General features: G+C 42.6%; 1 long non-coding RNA gene across 1 annotated transcript; it reads left to right on the top strand.

The window, feature by feature from the left end:
* The first annotated feature begins 3364 nt into the window (after nucleotides 1-3364).
* Nucleotides 3365-5392, top strand: LOC140731412 (uncharacterized). Its single transcript, XR_012099810.1, has 3 exons — nucleotides 3365-3658; nucleotides 3928-4324; nucleotides 4909-5392. It is a non-coding gene; the product is annotated as an uncharacterized lncRNA (long non-coding RNA).
* The last annotated feature ends 313 nt before the right edge of the window (nucleotides 5393-5705 follow it).

The raw sequence follows: 5705 nt of genomic DNA on the forward strand, positions 1-5705 counted from the left end.
AAACTGCCTAGAATTTCCCTACCGCATAGCCCTCTATTTTTCTAAGCTCCATGTACTTATATCAGAGATTAAGGGAGCTAGGGCTTTACTCTTAGGAGAGAAGGAGGATGAGAGGAGACATGATAGAGGTGTACAAGATATTAAGAGGAATAGATAGAGTGGGCAGCCAGTGCCTCTTCCCCAGGGCACCACTGCTCAGTACAAGAGGACATGGCTTTAAGGTAAGGGAGGGAAGTTCAAGGGGGATATTAGAGGAATGTTTTCACTCAGAGAGTGGTTGGTGCATGGAATGCACTGCCTGAGTCAGTGGTGGAGGCAGATACACTAGTGAAATTTAAGAGTCTACTAGACAGGTATATGGAGGAATTTAAGGTGGGGGGATATATGGGAGGCAGGGTTTAAGGGTCGGCATGACATTGTGGGCCGAAGGGCCTGTACTGTGCTGTACTATTGTATGTTCTATCTGAAAGGCTCTTAAAAGACCCTATTGTATCAACTTCCATCAGCGCTGCTGGCAGTGCATTCCACGCACCCACCTCTCTGTGTGAGGAAAACATACCTCACAGATCCACTCGGTACCTACTTCCAAGCACCTTAAAACTATGCCCCGTCATGTTAGCCATTTCAGCCCTGGCAAAAAGCCTTTGGCTATCCACACGATCAATGCCCCTCATCGTTTTATACACCTCTGTCAGGTCACCTCTCAACCTTCGTTTCTCCAAGGAGAAAAGCCAAGTACATTCAACCTATTCTCAAAAGGTACACCCTCCAATCCAGGCAACATCCTCGTAAATCTCCTCTGCACTCTCTCTATAGTATCCACATCCTTCCTGTAGTGAGGTGACCAGAACTGAACACAGTATTCCAAGTGGGGTCTAACCAAAGTCTTATATAGCTGTAACATTACCTCACGGCTCTTGAACTCAATTTCATGGTTGATGAATGGCAACACTGTTGACCTGCGCAGCAACTTTGAGTGTCCTATGGATGCAGACCCCAAGATATCTCTGATCCTCCACACTGCCAAGAGTCTTACCATGTATATTACATTCTGTCTTCAAGTTGGACCTACCAAAATGAACCACCTCACACTTATCTGGGTTGAACTCCATCTGCCACTTCTCAGCCCAGTTCTGCATCAATTGATGTCCCGCTGCAACCTCTGACAGCCCTCCAGACTATCCACAACACCCCCAACCTTTGTGTCATCAGCAAACTTACTAACCCATCCCTCCACTTCCTCCTCCAGGTCATTTATGAAAATCAAAAAGAGAAGGGGTCCCAGAACAGATCCCTGAGACACACCACTGGCCACCGACCTCCATGCAGAATACAGACCATTTACAACCGCCCTTTGCCTTTTGTGGGTGAGCCAATTCTGAATCCACAAAGCAAGGTCTCCTTGGATCCCATGCCTCATTACTTGCTGAAGGAGCTTGTGTATCATTATTACCTCTCTGCTCCCAAGTACATTGAAGCTTGCAGAACTGTGATCACTATCCACAAAATGCTCCCCCACCGACACTCCCGCTGCTTGCCTGCTTGATTTCCCAAGATCTATGTCCAGTTGTAGCTCCTTCTCCAGAAGGACTCTCTACATACCGGACTGTCAACAATTCCATCATAGAGAAAATTCCAGAGTAATCCAACTGCAGAGACAGCAGGATAAGTACTAACTAATAATTACTAAATAATTATTGGTTCTGCTTCTCTTCACTTCATGGGAAGCTTCTTGACAGGGTTGGGAGAAATGTACTTGGCTCTGGATATGTGATCATTGACTCTACCAAACTGTGCCTAAAGGAGAATTCAATGCAAAAGGAGAGATATTAATGGATTCCAGTCAGGCAGGTGGGAATTCAGACTGAATACATGGGATGCCTGAGGCACTAGATTGGCTCTCTCTACCACACAAGGGAGCTCAGTCAATGAGAAAATACATTGATATTGGAATCGCCATCTGTACCACATCTGGAGGTAAATTCAGGTAGTCCACAGCCCTTACCTTTGACTCAGATAATGCCTGCTTTAATTGAGTAATATTTGGATAATGCCTTGCCAGGATCCAGTCTCCAATTTGATCATTTCCATTGCTTTCTTAAATTCTGCTTCAAACCTATTCCCTCTACTTGTCTTATACAATTCAGTATTCCTCCTTTATTAATATTTATCCATTTCCATTTTAAACAATATTACAGTTCCGCTTCTGTACATTGTAGGCTGACACAGCAAGAGGTACTGCTGAAATGCTTAAAAGAAAGTTTAACCTCATTTCTGTATCTCAGAAATATGACTTACCTCCTTCTGAATACAGGGTACATCAGGAATAATGAAATTCATTGACCTGTTAGGGCTGGGTGGTATATCATGCACACGTACACATTTGTGCACAGTCACTGATTTGACACTTTTAGTTAGTAATTGATCAAATCTTATAAAATTTAAACCCACGAAATCCTGCAGATGCTGGAAAACTAGAGCAACACACAAGACAGGTGAAAGGTCTTGGTCCAAGACATTGGCTGTTAATTCCCCTCCATAGATGCTGACTGACTTGCTGAGTTGCTTAGAAAATTTAATTATTCAAATATTTGTTTTAACATTCCATTTTCCCTGGAGCTGATGCATAACAACTTCTTCAAAGCAAATCCCAGTAGTTGCCCAAATGAAATATTTTAGAATTAGCAACACACATAAAATGCTGGAGGAACTGAGCAGGCCAGGCAGCATCTGTAGATTTTCTCATGTTTATATTAGAACTATACCTTTTCAGTTTGAGTTTTGTCTTTATACTTAAGGTTGTGGCGAGATGGGATTCCTTTTCGTAGTCCATTGTCCATCTAATTTTGATTGACGTTGCAGGTGAAGTTAATGTATATAAATATGTAATGTAGGTGTGTAGAAAGTGTTGGTGAAGAACTGAGGAAGCCTGTTGCACTGTTCTCAGTACTACAGTTTTGTTTTTAACCACACACACACACACACACACACACACACACACACACACACACACACACACACACACACACACACACACACACACACACACACACACACACACACACACACACACACACACACACACACACACACACACACACACACACACACACACACTATTACCCCTATCTCTTACAAACAGATACTTATACGTCCTGTCTAGCTGTCTACCATGATGATTCCAAATGGCTATTTTACAGTATTTTTTCACAAGTTTACAATTGTTTCCTTTCTCTACAGCTCCTCCTACTGGTCAACATACAGTGAGTCATATCTATTTTGTAAAAATAGTTTTAAATCCATTTTACGCTAAAGTCACTGGAACTGCTCTCTAGAACTGGAAAGGTTCGGGGTGTCAGGAAATGAACAGCTTCCTTTAACCACAACTATTTTCCTTAGTGTGAGGAATGACTCCAAGCGAGGATGTGTTTCCCTGTTGATTCCCATTGTTTAAACTTCAAATTTATTATCGAAGTATATATACCACATAAGATCTTGAGATTTATTGCCTCAGATTTTATCAGAGTCTCCTTGATGGCAGAGGCCACCACTCTCTTCTCACAATGGAATTGAACTCTTTGACCCATGCTTGGACCAAGGCTGCTGGAGCTGAGTGGGGTTTGTGATACTAGATTGGGCATGGATGATTAGATAGTTGGTGAGTATTATTATAATTTCCTTACTTTCCCTTTCTTTTTGTATTCGCACAGTTTGTTGACTTTTCCACACTGGATGTCCGCCCAGTTGGTGTGGTCTTTCATTGGTTCTATTATGGTTATTGGATTTATCGAGTCTGCCTGCAAGTAAATGGATCTCATGATTGTATATGGTGACATATGTGTACTTTGTTAATAAAATTACTTTGAACTTTGACATAGCACTCCTGAGAATTTTTTCCATCACTTTGCTGTTGATTTTTGTGGACAGGGACTCCTGGACATGCATAAGCTATTTCCCCATTGTTGGATAGATGCCAGTAGATTCCAGAACAGTTTGGTTAGAGCAATGACTAATCCTGCAACACAAGTCTGTACCTGCAAGTTGTCTGGTCCCATAGTCTTCGCTGCATCTAGAGCTCTCTGGTGTTTCTTGGTCTCACTTCGAGTGAATTGCCTTCTCTGAAGAATGGCTTTGGCAATAATGTGGACTTTAGAGGATGCTGGAAAGAACCATCCACTCAACACTTGGCATTGAAGATGACTGCAAATGCTCCAGCTTTGCCTTTGCACCCTGTGATCTGGCATGACCGATCTTGGCTTGATATCGATGCTCATGTGAGGGATAAGCCGCACGAAATGATCGAGGAAAAAAGCTGTGAATTACAGTAAGTATATGTTAAATAAGCAGTGCAAAAATAGAAATACAAAAAGGCGTGAGATAGTGTTCATGGACACAATGGCAGCTGGGAAGAAGCTGTTCCTGGATTGTTGAGTGTCTCCCTTCAGGCTTCTGTACCTGTTAGACAAAGTTTAGTGGAAGTAAGATAACATCCTTCCTCACAGAGGAAATTTCCTCTTTCCTCCACTTCAGCTTGCCTGCAGGTCCAGCAGGGACTGGACCACACGAAGGCAGGTGGCCAGTGCCACGTGTGTCTCCAGATCCAAAGGAGGAATAGAGACCGTGGGCATTAATACCGATACCTCTCACACGCAAAGTGAGAGTTCATCGCACTCTTCTAAGTTCCCCTAGGGGCTGCCGGGAAAGGGTGGTGAGTCTGAGGGATTCGTTTTGCAGGAAGCTGTGGAGGCCAAGTCACTGGGTGCATTTAAAGCAAAGATGGAGAGGATTTTGATTGATAATGGGGTTAAGGGTTGTGGGGAGAGGGGATAAAAAAAAACTCAGCCATGATTGAATAGTGGAGCAGACTCAAAGAATTAATTGAACTAATTCTGCTCCAATATTTTATAGTCTGACAGCGAGCCGTCTAAACTGTGTGCTGACTGACCTGGTGTCTCCTGCGGATGGCTATTATTGTCTGCTTACAACCTTTCGCTGTGAAATATCCAACACGTGGCTCACAGCTTCACTGAGCCAAAGCATTGATTGTAACAAAAGATGGCAAAGAAGGGGAGGTGACATTGGATACTTCAGACCGGTAAGCGCCACAGCAGCAAAGCTCAGAGCTTCTGTGACCATGGTAGTTAAAATTGGAGGTTCAAGCTAATTTAGCAGAAGCTGGATACTTAACTGAAATCAGCTGCTCTGTGATGTACAGTTTGCTTAGAAACAGAGTTTTACATGGCAGGAAGTGAATGCTTCATAGGAATTCACTAATTGGACCTTACTGTAACCAGTCCCAATAAAATCAATTCACAGTAGATGCCTATAGTGCTTTCCCCAGTGTTTATTATCAGACTGAGGAATGAGCCTTGCAAAGGAAGCTGGTCACTTCAAGCTGCAAATGTTGACAAGAGTCCTATTCATATCTGTAAATAAAAAAAAAATTATTGCTTATTCAAAAAGCTATGTTTCTTTATTTTATTAATGCAAAATAAATGTTTTGGACCACAGGGTCTCAGTGAATCGATTATCCATCTTCTTTCCTGTAAGGTATGTCTGTCTCAGTCTCACTTGCAATTGATTAAACATCATTTGGCTGTGTGGCATCATGGTGAAATCATACATAGCCCTACAGACTCCTTTAAAGGGAAATTCACCATCATTATCCCCTTTACAAAGGTTTACAACACAAACCTTGCCCGGTC

This window comes from Hemitrygon akajei, chromosome 8, assembly GCF_048418815.1.
Source record: "Hemitrygon akajei chromosome 8, sHemAka1.3, whole genome shotgun sequence".
Classification (NCBI taxonomy): Eukaryota; Metazoa; Chordata; class Chondrichthyes; order Myliobatiformes; family Dasyatidae; genus Hemitrygon; species Hemitrygon akajei.